The sequence below is a fragment of the Hesperophylax consimilis genome, chromosome 15 (genome assembly GCF_061612785.1).
Source record: "Hesperophylax consimilis isolate HC1 chromosome 15, BYU_Hcon_1.0, whole genome shotgun sequence".
In the NCBI taxonomy this organism is placed as follows: Eukaryota; Metazoa; Arthropoda; class Insecta; order Trichoptera; family Limnephilidae; genus Hesperophylax; species Hesperophylax consimilis.
In genome coordinates, this window is record NC_142850.1 from 4,001,544 (window position 1) to 4,018,863 (window position 17,320).

A 17,320-nucleotide genomic window follows, 5' to 3' on the forward strand; every position below is an offset into this window, starting at 1 on the left:
ATTATAAAATCTATGTACATTTTCACTATCAGACGTATTGCTATAATACCGACTGTCTTTTTTTTGACACAGCAGAAATGGCCTCCCACGCAGTTGCTACACTTTCGACCGTTACTACACACCTAGTCGGGTTCAGAATCATACAATCTAATGATTTTATAGGGTTTTTGTCGTATTGCTATGAGACATGGTTTTGGTCGTGGGCTCTCGTACTATTATGAACTCTTGCACCTCATTGACTAAGTTCCAAATCGAACAACCAGGCTTAACATATAACTCTGCAACAATAATTCCAGGCCTATTTACCTCATCTCAAATATCAACATATTTAATTTAAGTTTACTAGTATTTAAGAGATACCTGAATGATGTTTTTATAAAGAACAATATTATTATTTAGAAATATCACAAAGGAGCGATAGCATTTATTTTAAATTCTTTTTGTTCTTACTATTCACTTGTTCATATTCTTCTTACTGTTCACTTATTCATACTCATCTTACTGTTCAAGTGTTCATATTCTTCTTAATGTTCATTTGTTTATATTCTTCTTATTGTTCACTTATGTTTTATGACCCTGCATAATAATTTTTATACCATCTGCAATTTTAAAACTGGTCTCTGATTTTTTCATAATTTTTTTCTCATCTTTCATGTGTTATATGCATTTAAATGCATCTTTCTATCTACCATATATATACAATTTATATTTTTTTGTTTTCTAAACATTAAAAAAATCTTTTTGTCACTGTATCATGCAGTAAATCATAATAAATGATTAAAAACATTTTCTTAACTAACATATTTTGGACTGGACCGGTTTCGTCATAATTTTAGCGTCTTCAGTCTAACATTGACTTAGGTATTGATAATGCATTTTCAATGATTTAATTCAATTTATTTATTTTTTTGCTACGAAATTAAATAATGAATTTGCAATGTTTTCTGGTTTAAATTTAACCGATTCATTCCCAAACTTATGAGTGAAATTAAGTTATTAAGTTTTTAATCGATGGATGGCCTCCGTGATCGAAGAGTAAGGCTCTCGATTAGCAAGGTTCAAATACAGGCGTGCGCAAGTAATTTTTATTTGATTATTTTTGTTACCACACAATATATACGTTTAAAATAATATATATTAAACTTGCGGTACGTTCCAGAGTGAAACACATTATCGCCCTGGTGTAAGACTACCATTCAGATTTGTAACGTTGCCTGAAATGGCTTAAGCCATGTTTGGTGACCAGATCTGAATAGCCAGGTAATTACCCACCTTCATATTCCTCACGTCCTTCTCCTCCCCACTACCTTCAGTCTCACAATATACCTTAACTGGGGATGCCTTAGTCTCACTGGCTCCAGACGGTTGGGAGCAGTTGGGACTCTTGTTCGGTATTTACATTAAGTATTTACTTCTTTGAGGAAAATATCAAAAACATTCATGATATCTATTTATTTCAAAACGTTCATACGCTTCCGTTCTTACACTCTTGGTACTTCTATGGGAAGATACACATTTACTTCCACCATAGTAAATTTGTTTGTACTTTTAATTCCCAGCAGGGTTGCCACCGAAGCGGCGTGTGGGCCGAAGTGACAGCGAGGCGGCATGTAGCGGAGGGCGGCATATAGCGGAGGGCGGCATATAGCGGAGGGCGGCATATAGCAGGGCGGCGGATAGCGGCTGGGCGGCATATTATACATGGCAGGATCTTCTGGGAGGCAAAAGAAAATAAATCAACAGTCGGTCTCGCTGGCCTTGCTACAAGCTCGGGAGGTTGTCGTTGAATTATGTACATGGAAAAATAAACAGGTAAAGTTTGGCTGGTCGGAGATTGCTATTGCAATGAAAGCTGAGGTGTGATGTATGAGACTGTAAGAAGAAAGGAAAGAACTGAGATGAAAGAAGACTAATTAAAGATCCCCTATGGTATGGGGAGGTTAAGAAGAAAATATTTTCCTTATAAATAAACAAAACAAGCCATTCTTTATTTTTGTGAATTTTCTCTTCCAGGGGTTGCGAAAATTTTTAAACGCCATAATGTAGACGCGTGTTCTTTATAATAGGCTAAAGTTATAATAATATACGTTGCCTGTGAGGATTTCTCCCGTATACATTCCCGTGTTGTTTGTTTTCGTTAACGCAAAATGTATGTCTGAAGAAGATTATTTTGGTTAAATTATTTTCATTAGCACATAAATATACGTGTTTTGGACCTTATGATATCGTGACAGAAATTATTGTAGTGATTAAATATTTTCAAACGTATTTTTGATTATTGCAACTATATACAAGCATATTTTTGGCATATCTTTTCCTGAGAACTTTAACCAAACAGTATTCTGAAATTTACTGAGCAAAACACACACAATCGGAAGTGAACAAAATACACACAATTGGATTGCAACTGAATGCATTGTTAAAAATTAAAACCGCCTGTAGACAAGATACTTTAAATGCGGTGACAGTTGGCTACCATTCCGAAATTTATACAAATTTAAAAAAAGGCTCCATATCGCTCGTATGCGCATTTTTTTATACCGCAGTGGATTTTTTTATATGCAGAACTGTTGCAACGCAATTATCTCCTCAACTAAAGTCTCTCGCCTGAGGGAAAATATTTTCTTTATTTTCGATGTACGATTTATAGACATGCTATAGGCATCGTCGCTAGAGAATATTTATATTTATCTTTGAGCGTTTCCTGGCATATTGTGCTAAGTTTACCAAAACGTTTTGAGCGATCGCTTTCCATAATTTGCCAAATTGAAATCAAGGTGGATTCATTGGCTTTAACTGCAGTAAGCAGTTTCATATTAATATTTTGAGAAATTGTATTAATTCATAGGTGACAATGTCTATATTCATAGATGACAACGACTATATTCATAGATGACAGTGACTTTACTCATGGAAGACAATGTCTATATTCATTGATGACAATGTTTATATTCATAGGTGACAATGTCTTTATTCATAGATGACAATGACTATATTCATAGATGACAATGACCATACTCATGGATGACAATGTCTATATTCATAGATGACAATGATATTCACCGCACCCCTGTCTCTATGTTCCATTGTTGACAAACACTAATGCCCCCTTCCATCCATCATGTGTAGATAATTTCATTCTAATGATTATCGGAAAACTTTTCCTGGAAATAAACACTTTACTTCTTCTTGCTACAGAGTTTTAGTTGAACTACTGTACGTACAAGTATGCTGCAGGAAGCGAGAGATGTGGTATGAATCGATATAAAAAAAATACAGCACGTATTGCCCACTCATTAACGAAATAGTTGAAGAATGATATTCTGCCGTTGCTCGCTTAATAGATCGATACTTTATTTAGGTTGACTAACTAACTAACTAACCATCTCGCCGTTTTCGCGCAGGAGTAGGCAGAGAGGACGGACCGCCAAACAACTCAGTCTTGACACACACTCTTTGCCTCATTTTTCTTTACTCTTCTATTTTAGGTTGACTTGATTATTTATTGATTTATTTATTTATTTATGTCTATTCTTGAATACACATTATACAAATGAATACAGTGGTTTATATTGTAGTACAGAGAAAAAAATACAGAAAAAAGGTATAAAAAAAATAAAAAATGAAGAACATAGGTTGATATTTGTAAAACTGTGTGTGGGTAATATTGTATGTTACGTTAGCACCTCACTAGGAGAACCTGTGCTGAGGTGTTAACGTGTTTGTGATTAAGTGTGACAGGTATTTATGTGTTGTAGTAGAAAGTTATTCATTTATTTATTTTTTTCACAGACATATATTGAAACGTGAAAACACACATTTATATGTGCGTGTATGTATTTTTGGATAATTCTTGAAGAACGTGAATAATATTTAATTTTACTTATTATATTTTGGTTATGTTTGGTTTGGAATTATAAGCTTTTGAATAAAGTGAATATCTTGATTTTTTATCCAGGCTACGATATGTTTTTTGAGAAAGTTTGTAGGTGTATTTGTAGTCATTAGTTGTTTCAAAGTAATGGACATACTGTTAAAAAGTTTGGTTGCGTAGTATTGAAAGTGTCTTTGTCCGTGGGTGGTGTGTGTTATCGGAATGTTCAGTGTTTTATTTGTTGATGACCTGGTTTTTATTATGGCTTTTGATTAATTTGTAATATGAAGATTATAAATTCACTGTTTCTTTATCATCCAAAAAGCTCTGTTTATTTATTTATTTTAAGTAATACATTTGTATTGGTTGCAAAATAATAATTTCTCATATTTCAGTGATTTAAAACTGGATAAAAAAAAATAATATTTAAGTGAAATTATCAAAAATAATATACCTTTTTTTAAAATATCGAATTTGTTACATTGAAAATGTTGATATCATTGGTTTATTCATTTGCTAAACTATGAAGGCGAGAAATAGTCGAGTTTGCCACATAAATTGTTTGTGAATTGTGACATTGAAATAGGTCTTTATGCCTAGTGTGTCGAATAAGTACTCTTAAATTGACTAATTCGCAACAGTTGATCTGCGAATTTACAATTAAAAAAAGAACACGCCAATCCTCAAGTATATTTTTTTTAAATGTATTTAATACAAAAGTTTAGTTAATTTGTTTGGAAGTTTTGTTATTTTATATAAATATATATATATTTATATAAAATTAATATATCGGTAAAAAAAATCGCTAAATTCTTTCTACTCTTTTAATTGGGGATAAAAGAAGACCATGGGGTGAAAAAAACCTTATTTATATTTGAAATCAATTGGTTTTAGACAGCCATTCCTTGATCAGGGAACACTTCATATACTACCCGGAAGTAGAACCCCAGGGTAACTTTTTTAGTTACAATCGGAAGCTCAGGACAAGTAACAAGTGAACCCACTTTATAAAATTACATAAAATCATGAAAAATAATGAATTTTTTTATAGGTTATTTTAGGTTTAAGTATATTATAGTTTTTATCATTAACAAAAGTCACTTTTTAAAAGTATAATAAATTATTATTATCAAATAAATTCTACTAAAAATATAATAAGCAGTAATTGTTGATTAAAGTACTAGTACATATTGAATTATTTGGCGTGTCGGAAATAAGCCGACCTAGCTCAGCGGTCCAGAGCACCTGACCGGACATCAGACGGCGCGGGTTCATTTTTACTCGGGAGATATTTTCAATTGGTATGGATATTTCAGGCGACTAATTGTTGCTTATATTAATTTGATATCCTTTGTGCTATGCATAAAAACCTTGTCTTATAAACATTAGTATATCATTATAAATTTGTGTTGATTTGACACTGTCCTGAGTTGTCATGAAACTAACCAAAAGGTTTTGGAATTAAAAAAGTGAATACCAGCTGAGACACAATCGAATTGAACTGAAAAATCTTTTTGTCGGTGAAAATAATATTATTCAGTTAAACTACTGTGCCTGAGACTTTATGAATGTAGTAAGACCGATTCTTATTGATCGTTTCATCGGGTGACTGGATCACTACTACTGTTACACTACTACAGTTAAACTACTGTGTCTGAGAGACTTTCCAGAAAAAACGAGAAAATAAAAATAATGTAGTAAGACCGATTCTTGCTGATCGTTTCATCGGGTGACTGGATCACTACTACTTTTACAACACTACAGTTAAACTACTGTGTCTGAGAGACATTCCACAATAAACGAGAAAATAAAAATAATGTAGTAAGACCGATTATTGTTGATCGTTTCATCGGGTGACTGGATCACTACTACTTCTACACCATTACAGTTAAACTTCTGTGTCTGAGAGACTTTCTAGAATAAACGTGAAAATAAAAATAATGTAGTAAGACCGATTCTTGTTGATCGTTTCATCGGGTGACTGGATCACTCATCAAAATGACAATTCAACACATTTTTTTAAAAGTGATAAGAAGTAATGAAACAAAAACTAAGTTAAAGAGTTAAGTAAGTAAGGTTTATTTATTTTTTGTCGCTTTTAAAGACTTTATATCACGTTTTAAAGGTGTGTTGAATTATCATTGTGTAGAGTTACATTAAATCATTTCATGGTTACTCTACTCTTCCAGAAAAGCAATATTGAAAATATTCAAAAGTGCACCTTACCTGTTGTTGGCAGGTCTTTGTTGACCGAAGCGTTAAGGGTTTGTTGAGATGTGTAGGAGTATGTCTAACGGAAAAGCAAAGTCTTGTAGCTGAACTTGACCGAGCCGCTACGAATATATTTCTGACAAACTTATTTTCCCTACAAAACCAACATTGCAGAAGTTTATTGGCAGAATTCTGAGGCTTGGAAAGTTCCGAGGCAGGGCTGGCGATTCGTTCAATCACACGTTCATTCATTTGCCTTACAGCGAGCTCACGGCTCACAGGGTATGGAACCAACAAATATCGCCCATATTTTCTTTTTACCCTGATTTATCTCAAATTCTGTCAGAAAATTTCTCATTTACATCGCTTGAAGTATTTTTAAGGATGACTGGATACTTAGCATTTTTAGCAACAGTAATATAAAAAAATAATAATTTATATTTGAAAAGTTTTAGTGTTTTCACCAAAAAATGTAGAAACTTTGTCTCGACGCCATCTAGTGAGAGAGTTATCACTTACAATGCCTTTCTCATATAAAATAGAGTTGGTTGTTTCAGGTGAAAAAATGTAACAAGCAGTAATTGTTGAATGAAAAATAATAAGTGATATTTGTTTTCTTAAAGCTATTGAATTACGTAGTATTATGAAATATATGATGAGAAAACAAAACCTTTTATCTAAAAACAACGTTAGGTTGAATAATCCAGAATAATATTATGTACCCGGCTTTACACAAGTTTCAACATCATTTTCACTAAATTCTTATCGATTTATTATATTATTAAAGAGTATAGAATCAACCAAATTAAATATATTTACATTTATGTAAACGTTTCTACGTTTTATTCCATATAAATGTGATATATAATACGCTTCTCTTATAAAAAAAGCGTTTTGAAAAAATGGAATACGAGCGTATTGAATTATTTTAAGAATTTAAAATTTAGTATTTGTGTACTTAAATTCAAGTACATTTATTATAAATGTTAATATCAGCTTTGGACAAATACTACGAAATAAAAACATTCAATAATCTTTCTCACGATGCAAAAATAACATTTCATACACAAAATTAAAAGATAGATTAAAGAAAAAAAGTCAAGATTACAAAAAACTTATAACGTAAATGAATAAAACATATTTATGTTCATAATAGAATAACATTACAATGTATACATTATTAAATACAAACTCACCTTAGAGTATTGTCTATTTTTTATTTTGTTTAGCGCCTTTACTATCGTATTTTATTATATTTTTGCGTTAACGCCTTTATTATAGTATTTTATTATTTTTTTTGTTAACGCCTTTATTATCGTATTTTATTAAGTATATTTTTTCGCTAACGCATTCATTATTGTATTTTGTTATATTTTTTTCCTTGACGCGTTTATTATTGTGTTTTATTTTATTTAATTTCAGTTTTATTTCAATTTATTATTTCATATCATCTTTTAATTGAATATTATTAAACTGTAAAATGGGGGATTCATCACGGGAAAAACACCCAGTTAAGCCGAAATTATCAAATAATGTTTTAAAATATGTAAAGTTATTGTATCAAACATAAAAAATAATATTTACAGTGGGAAAATAAACAGCATTTAAAAACAATATAAAATATTTCATCCGCCGCCCTTGGGATGAGCCGCCAAAAACCACATCCGTCAAAAGTTGGATTGACACTAGCCCCAGTGTATAAATATTATATGGAGCGAAAACTAAGTCAAGGTACGAGGGAAGAGACGCTTCAAATATTATATTGCTTCAGGAAATGTGTTTGTTTTGCCGGAGCGGTACGTGGCAAGAGCGGAGAGAACGTGGAAATGTAGTCGTGACATAATCCATATACATATCCGGAACATTACTTGTGCTGGAGTAAAGTACAAATAAAAGTATTTTAGTAACACAAGGGAGATTTTTTTTTGTAAAAATAGTACACTGTATACTCAAAAAGACATTCACAAAGAGAAAAATGATTACTGCGAATCTGTTCAAATTATTTGTAATCCGGTTGAAAACGGGATTGCAAGCTGTTTCCTGATAAACTTTTGGTAAAACAGTAGGATGCAAAATCCGGTTTTAACCGGATTATTAATAATTTCAAGAGATTCTTAATAAATAAGCGATAGTATTTTTTCTATGTGTACTACTTGTAATCCTCGTAATACTCTCCGTGTAATATTAATTATTATGCCCGTAAATAATAAAGTAACAAGTTTTATTTTTTGTGGGCTATTTATGAAAAACAGTCTAGTTTTAAGCGTCAGATTCCCATCCAGAAGTGTCGCTAATTTAACGCTCTTCTAGCGGTCCTCCGTAATTATGTAAGTAATATTTTTGGCTTATACTGAAGGTAGTATAACGAATTTTAATACTGTTAGTGTTTCGTAACGCCATTCGTCTTCGGTAGCTTTGTTCTGTTCCCACCATAGAGCCAAGATCCTAAAGATATTAGAAGAACGAGATGTGCTATGAGCAGTTTATACTGTGTGGAATTGTTTTGCCCAGTGTCGCCGGTTTTGTTCACCAATACTACTGCACACCTTCGCTTACGCTAAGGTATCCGCACTAATACATAGAACAGATTTCTGTGCGTACACGTCCCGATAGTATTCAAAGTACCCTAATTAGGTAGTACTCCGCCTACGGTCCGGCGGCCAACAAAGCATGTTTCGTTCTTCTAATATCTTTGCAAGATCCAAACCATTAACTCTGAATCCGCGAAATTATTGTGATAAGTCCGCAAAGACCTTGGACCTTATCGCGACGTGAAAATTTGACGAGAATGCATCGCCGTGAAAACGTTCAATTAACGTATTGACTACTAAAGATTAGTAATTACTGGTCCACTTCGATGTAAACGCTGTTAAAAACATAATCATAGCAAGTGTCGATCGCCGTGTGCTTGTGTTGTAGTGATTAGTGTTTTAACGTGCCTTGTGATCTAATTTATCTTAAAATCAACAGAATGTGGACCCACCACATCAAAATAACCAAAAGCTGGTGAGTAAAATACTTTGTCTTTGGTTTGGGGCAGTATCGGGATCACAGGTTTGCATTCGACAGAGAGAGCACCCATTCCTTTGTTCTGACCCGTACGTGACGACAGCTACCGCGTCACCATTCTGTTAGGTTATTCGTAACTTGGGAATGAATGTTTTCTTTTCTTTTTTTAGTTAATAAATACTGTATCTGCGTAGAGTAATAATTATATAATTTATAAGTTCCTATAACTATAAGTTCCAACGCATAATAAACAAAAATAAAATACAACCCATATTAAAAAAAACAGTACAATTACATGTTTTGTGGTTTGAAAACGTACCATCAAGTTTCTAAAATACTTGATTAAAATTAAATCAAGATTCGGAAAAACATTAAAGAATGTGTGAATCTGGATGAAGTGAGAAGTGCATTACCACACCGATTTATGTGGCGTTGCATTATTTTTACCTTCTACCATTCTACCATTCCCCTCATCAGGAGTGACGTAATGGTGAGCACGGTAGTAAGGGCAGACATGGAAAAATTAAACTAAACAACTTGAACGCGTTATGTCTCCGGTCGAGAGTTTGAATGAAAGACAAAGTTCTGTTTTTCAAAGAGAGTTTTATAATGAAAGCCATATCAAGACATAAAACGTTGAGGGGTGAACTTTTGAAGTTCTTAAAAGACAGTTTCCTGTACTTTGAACTTACAATGAATGCAAAATTAACAGAGTGCAAAAGTTATAGTACTTACTGCGGTATTGTAAGTCGCTTGAACAACGAAAAACATTTGATAATATTGTAATACCAAAAAAAAAAATGCAGTTTTCTTATTTTTTTTTACCAACGTATATAGAATAAAATATTTAAATATATAGTATGGTAGAATATTATCCACAGTCATCTTCATTAGGGATTCCTGTTCCTTGGCGGACTAAAGTAAGTTGTTGTGTCGGTGTTACATCATGATTTCCTCATCTTCATGTTTATCGATCTCATCTTCGTGTTTGTTGATTTCGTTATCTTAATGTTTGCTGATTTTCTCGTCTTCATGTTTATCGACTTCATCTTTATGTTTATTGATTTCCTTATCTTCTTGTTTGTTGAATGTAGGTTATCTAGGTGTTACTTCATAACGTGTATTATTTTCCCATTTGTGAATGTTATTACAGCATAGACAAAATATTATACATAACAAATGCGGATCATTTTTATTAACCCTTGAAAGCTTTTCCCTTTGAACGTACACCATTTCCACGATTCTAAACTGAAGTAAAGTAAACAAAACCATCTTTTCAAGTGCAAATAATAATTCAAGACTCCGTTTCAACCATTTTCCGACAAGTTATTGTGAAAATGTGTATATTTATTTATTTTATCAATTTATTTGTCTTTTTCTTCATCTTATTTGCATGTCATGTTTTATACAATACTTCGAAATATACCAGTAAATAAATAAAATTAAAAAAACACTGACGAAAGGAATCGTCGAAAATATTTCGAGAACGTTAACACTAAGAAATATAATACATTCATAGATAACATTTTATATAAAATATGTTCAATTTGGATGTTATCTGAGTAATCTGAAAATCAGCATAATTCTAATTATTATTCTAGTGAATTAGTTAGCCAGTTGAGTATGATAAATAATATGGTTATAATTATAAATAAATATATTTCTTCATTTACAATAATTTTCGAAATAAATTATGTACGTGAGATGTTTTGCGAATTCCGATAAACGAAAATATTGTTTTCCCTGACATCTGAAATGTTTTCTTAAATGCGTACGTATATGTACATATTTTTGAAATGTCGACTTTAAGTAAGTTTGCCTTCTAGATCATAACTCAAATCCATAATATTGATTTGTAACCGATTTGCAGTGACAATTCGAAATTTTGATAATGTTCTATCACGTGGCAATATATTTCAAGAAAATAGGTGCGAAGCTTTCAACTGAAAACAAACTTCTTAGGCCTCTGCCATGTTTTGACAGGCGGTCGAGTATTTCCGCTTTGCAATAAAATCCAATTAGATGGAATGTTTCTAAACATATCCGTGAACTAAATACTGTGTTTGAAAGGTGATAAAATATGCTCTCAAATTTAATTATTAGAAACAAAATATTATTCTCATTATATTCAAAATATTAAAAAAATCTTCCGGGAAAAAATACATGCCGCGCGCCGCGATGTTTTTTCAATTTATATTTTTGTTTCAGGCTAATAATAGTTTGTTATCATTTGTGCTTTTTTATCTTGTAAACATAATATGTTTTCCTTCAATATTATAAATATTAAAAATATTATTTTTAATTAGTTAAAAATTTTTATGCGAACATAAAAAAAAACTAAAATTTCTGATAACGAAAAAATATGTAAAAACACACTTACGTATAACAAACGTTAATTGTCTCTTCGCTTTTTGTCGTACCATTTAAAAATGGTGACCGTATAAATCATCACAATGATAATTTATCACATCTTTAAAAAGTTATATAAAGTCATGGAAAGTGATGAAACAAAAACTTTATTAACTGGATTAAGTAGGTTAGGTTAGGTTAGGTTTATTTTTTTTCATCGTTTCTAATGACTTTATATCACTTTTTAAAAGTGTGTTGAATTATCACTGTGTTGAGTTATCATGGAACCATAAAAATAATTAATTAATAAATTCACAAACTGTCATATATTTTTTAATTGCCTTTGAAATCTTTGATTTCATAAAGGTGCACACTTTACTTATTCTGTGGTAAAGTTCTTGAATTTAACCATTGAATATAAAGCGTGGTGTTTTATCTTTCTAACACGGTTTTCTTTTTCTTACACCATTTCTCACCACGATAATAAGTGCGATCCAAGAGACCATATGAGTTTATCCCAAAATTAGCCTACAAATAAGCCTGAAGAGTTACACCGCTCAAGAAATTAGGGAACTTATTTTAGTTTTTTTGTACAAAAAAAAAATATTTTCTAATTACGAAAACTCTCTAAGTAACACTTCATTGCCGTTTTGATGAAAGCTTTGGGACGTAAAATCTCAAGATATTGAGGAGTATTTGACTGCCCTTTGATTAATGTCTTTGATGTGATTGGACAGTAACATTTCGCTATTAACGTTCATTGGGTTATCAGTCCTCGTTTATCTTTGAACCCCAAGTTGAGAAATTTCAATTGAAAAGGAGTATTTATAATTTTATTACTATCGAATGGAAGGGATGTGAACAGGTTTATACACTTCTCGGTGCATGGGGTACGAAAGGGGATTCATTTATCAAACCGTACACATCATTTCCGGACTAATGATCTAAGGTTGTAGATATAATTATCCTCTCAGCGTCACCGCAATAGACTACCTTAGTCTCTTTTTATGGTAAGGAAGGAGAGGAAGTTCAGAAAAGGAAAGACGAAGAGTCTGTGTCCAGAAATGACTGACGTATGAAACCACACCTCCCACTGCGGAGCGGGGCAATGGGTCAAAAGAGTCCGGCTGAAGAAGTCAAAAGGTCCCCCTCAACCAGTCTCTCCTGATTCGGCCCGCCAAGCAGTAGGCAAATGCATTCGTCGCCAAGACCTAAACAAATCCCACTCCATGAACCCAGTAACCCCTGCTAAGTCACCAAACGTAACGAATCACTTAGGTTTGACCTATTAACAATTTTTTTAACGTAATTTCCACATAACAGTCCCATATACTCTCAACCGTCTGAAGCCAGTGAGAGAGTATATCATCCTCAATTGGGTATGTTTTGAGGCTGAAGGTAATGAGGAGAGGAAGGAGATATAGAAGAAGAGGGTGGGAGGGAGTACTTAGCTATATAGATATGGTCACCAAACACGGCTATAGCTATTTCAAGCAACGTTTCAATTCTGGATGGTGGTCTCACAGCAGGCCGATACTGAGTGTATCTTCCTCTCTGGAACGTGCTGCAAATAAAAATATATTGTTTTAGAGTAAATTAATTGTGAAAAAACAAAAATACATCAAATTAAAATTTACTAAAGCACGCAGGGATAAATCGGCGACCTTCAAATTATTAATCCAGAGCCTTACCCCTCGACCACGAAAGCCGTCAAGTTATAGGGTAACAGCTAGTTTTTGTAATTATTATATTACGATTAGACGGGAATTAGGTACTAATCAATATTTATGAAATATTTCCTCAGATTTTTTTATGCTCCTAGATAATTTGACATTAAATCCGATTGTATTCATTACGTCTTAGCCAGTAGACTTCCACCATTTACATTAGCTAGTCTTGTAATATTTACAATCCACGTTGAGCTGAATCGTGTCCCAAATATTAACTAGCCAACTAAAGTTTCAGCCGTTGTTTTGTGTACAGCATTTTTCCTGAAAGTTAAAATTAAATGTCGTTTCAGGATGGGGGAAAAGTGAAGTCATGCCTTATCTCCATAATAGACTCTTGACTCGAGTTCCCGGCCTGAAAGAATCGCTGAAAATAATCTGGTTTCTCTTGACAAAAAAGTGAGCGACGCCCAGTTACCAATAAATAAAAATGGAGCCTTTTCTCCTTGTGTTTTCTTTGCTCAATGACAATGCAAAGCTGATGGAAAAAGTAATATCTTTTTTATGAAAATGATGACGTAATCTTTGAAATGAGAGATTTCATTTCGTGTATGTGTTCGTGATGATGTATTTGCTAAGAGTCTCGCCCTCTCTTTTCAGTGCTGGAAACTAAGCTTTCCAAGCAAAAATGTAAAATTTTATAGAAAAAATTCTTATATGTGTGTAGTGTTGTTATTTGGTGGTAGTTTCAATGCTGCCTACCAGATTCTGGAAGAGTGTTAAGATCAAAGTTATTATTATATAGTTTAAGTTGTTTTCTGATATTTCCATATGTGGCAGTACTTATGCCACATGACAGAGGCAATATGTCGGCTATACCCGAGTGATTACGAGCACAGCCGATTCTAGCCGATCCTTAGGTAGGCAGCGCAGTTTAAGTGAAATCCTCGGCAGAATAACTCATAGTTTTCGAATTATTCATTGTATCTAACGATAATAAAGTGACTCGTTATCTTCGAGGGACCAAAATATTAATGAAAACTCCCGATTTTTACTGTATACCATACCAAGAAGACACTTATACTGCAATAATACGGACATGTGTCTAGTGTGATAGTCGAAAAGCATGTAAAAAACTGTATTCAAATATATTTTATGAATAAAGAATCTATATACCTGCACAATTATACAACTATATACCTGCACATTACAATTCGACTGTTGAAGTAGGTATCAGTTAAAACAAGTATGAATGAAAAACCGGTGTTTGCAGTAAAAAAAAATTGAGAAGAATTTATAATATAATTTCTTAAAAGAATTACTCTAGATTTTGAATGACTTATAATTAATTAAGCTACTTAAGCAGATTATAGAGAAAGAAGAATGTCAGTTCAATGATTTTTCCACATTTTTATAGCATAACGATGGCCTATTTATATAATGAGACATCAAGAAACACAGATTCCTAAAATTGGAGTTAATTTTTTATCCAAAATTTTGTCATAATGCAAAAGGCTCAGGTGAATAAAGTAACTGACTTTAACCAAAGATATTTCAAAAAAAATCCTCCACACAGCATCCCCTAAGATGACATGACATTACATGACACGTGGAGATAAAAAAATGGCATTGGTGTTTTGTCTGTTCTCTTTAAAATGCTTGAGAATATGTTCCCTCAATTGAATTTCAAATTATTATCCTTACTGACTACGCAGACAATGTTTTTGATACATTTTTCTAAGAAAACCTCTTTAAAACTCTTAACCTCTTTTAACAGCTCATTTTAGATTTCATCCTGACAATGATCTTTCTATTGGCAAGTCCTTAAATTATTTTGATCTATTCAGCCAAGAACATTGAAAAAGCGTTATGTTACGCCAATAAGTAATGCGACAAAGTGAGTTGATTTGAATATAAATATTTGTCATAAAAGCACTCCTATCTCTGTTTGCGTCTCTGTTTTAGGTACAACATTATTCTGTCGAACGAAGCTCAATTTGTTACATTCCTGTTTCGAGAAATTTTATTTGTATTTTTTATTATTTGTATCACACAAGACGCGGGTCAGGAACAGATTTTGTATATAATACTCAAGTTTTAAAGAAATCTCTGAAATGGTGGGAAGTACAGAAGAACGATTAAATTGCTTAGGGAGCCTGATGATATCACAAAACATTTTGCAAAACTGTTCTGATTTGGGAGGCGGGTATAGGTACCGCCGCCCTGGGAACTATTTATTAGATAACCAACACCGCTTCCATAGGTCTTCCCAAGGGGTTCGCTACGTTTGATGACTTAGCAGGGGTGCCCGGGTTCATGAAGGTGAGGTTTGTCTAGGCATACCTGCTGCGTGGCGGGCCGGATCGGGACAGACTGGTTGAAGGAGACCTTTTGACCTCTCCAGCCGGAAGTTCTCGACCCACCGCCTTGCATCTCAGTGGGAGGGATGGATTCATTCTTCCGTTATCTATAAACACATTGACCCCCAGCTTCATACCCACCCATCATACATTTTTCCTTCACAAAACTTTCTCGCCTTCTTTTCACTAAAAATACCCTCCATACAGCATCCCCTAAAGATGTGTAAAAAATATATCCCGATCTATAAAAAAAACAGTTGTAACTGTGTTCGTACACGCCAATCTCCGAAACCGCCAAACAGATTTCAATGAAATTTAGCGAATGTGTGTGGTTGGTTCCATCTTGAATGATAGGATAGTTTTGGACCCGATAGGTGGGGCTGTTGTCAAGATCTTTTTGAAGTGAAACTTCTCTACGCGCGTTATGCATTTTCGAGGACCGGAGTAAAACCGACTCATGACCGTCACGAAAAACCGTGATCATTTCGCTATAGGAGCCTAGCTAATATTATATACCTAGTTTAGGTCACTCTCCAAACTCAGCTTTGCGGTCTAGAGGCAGAGCGCCCGACTGTCGTCGTGAAGAACCGAGGTTCGATCCTCGCTTTAACTATTTTTTTTTTCTTTTTGTGATTTTTTTTAATACGAGGAAAAGTGATAAAATGCTCTCGTGCTGCGACTTTTAGATATTTTGACTATATGGTATTTTGGTCGAAATAAAGCTTACAAATCGAGCCGGTAGAGCCGCTTGGTATTTTGATTATTTATTTTTATTTTGAATCATTAAAATTACTAATCAAGGCCGATAACGCGACTAATTACCCTCGCAGACGTGCGTTACAAGTTTTTTTAGTAAAAAACACAGCCGTAAGTGAGTTTTTCAAAATTTAGAAATGTTTTTCAAATTCAGACTCCATACGGGTATGAGAATGTTAAAACACGATAGATCTTTTCCAAAACGGACAAATATACGGAAATATTTTGAAAAACGACAGATATGACTTCACACTGCCGATATATCTTCGATTCGACCCTATATAAAGCGTTAACGAGACGTTATGTGATATTATTCATTTGCCGTGTTTGAAAACGAAAAATTTTCAAGTCAATTGAGGAGTAGGTACACTTTGTCTACGCGGTTCTCTTCGCGCAAGATACCTCTCCTCGCGGTCTAGAGGCAGAGCGTTCGACACTCGTTATGCAGGACCCGGGTTCGAATCCCATATTTTTATAACTTTTAATTTTTTTTATCACATGCTACTTATAAATATGTCACTAGAAAGAAAAAAAGACAGAATGAAATGAAAAGAGAGAGAGAAGAATACTAAAAGTTTCACTTCCGTCGTGCGTAGGCTTGCCACACACTATATTTTTTTTTAAATTTTTTTCGATTTCTTATCTAAAAATACATATAACCAAAAAAAAATCGTTCATCAATTCTTCAATATTTTTACTGCAATTTTTTATAGGAAAAAGGGTACTAGTTAACTTTTAAGTTGCGTAAGATTTCAATAGATTGTGGTGTGTGGCAGGACAACGTCTGCCCCGGCCCACTAGTATTTTTTTATTTTTTTTTTATTTATTTAACGCCCAGAGGGCTTTTACATGGTTGGTTGTATAATTTTTATGTGACAAATACTTTGAAACGTAAAAAATAAGAATAAAATTACATTTGATAAAAACTATGCAACAAGTCATACAAACACAAGAAACAAAAACAGAAAACTACAGCTATTTGTAGGTTTACATGATGTGTTTAGGAGTATTATATATATTTACATAAATTTTAAACACTAAAATAGTTACTTATATCTTATCTTTGGTTTATTTAGATTGTATTTAATACAATA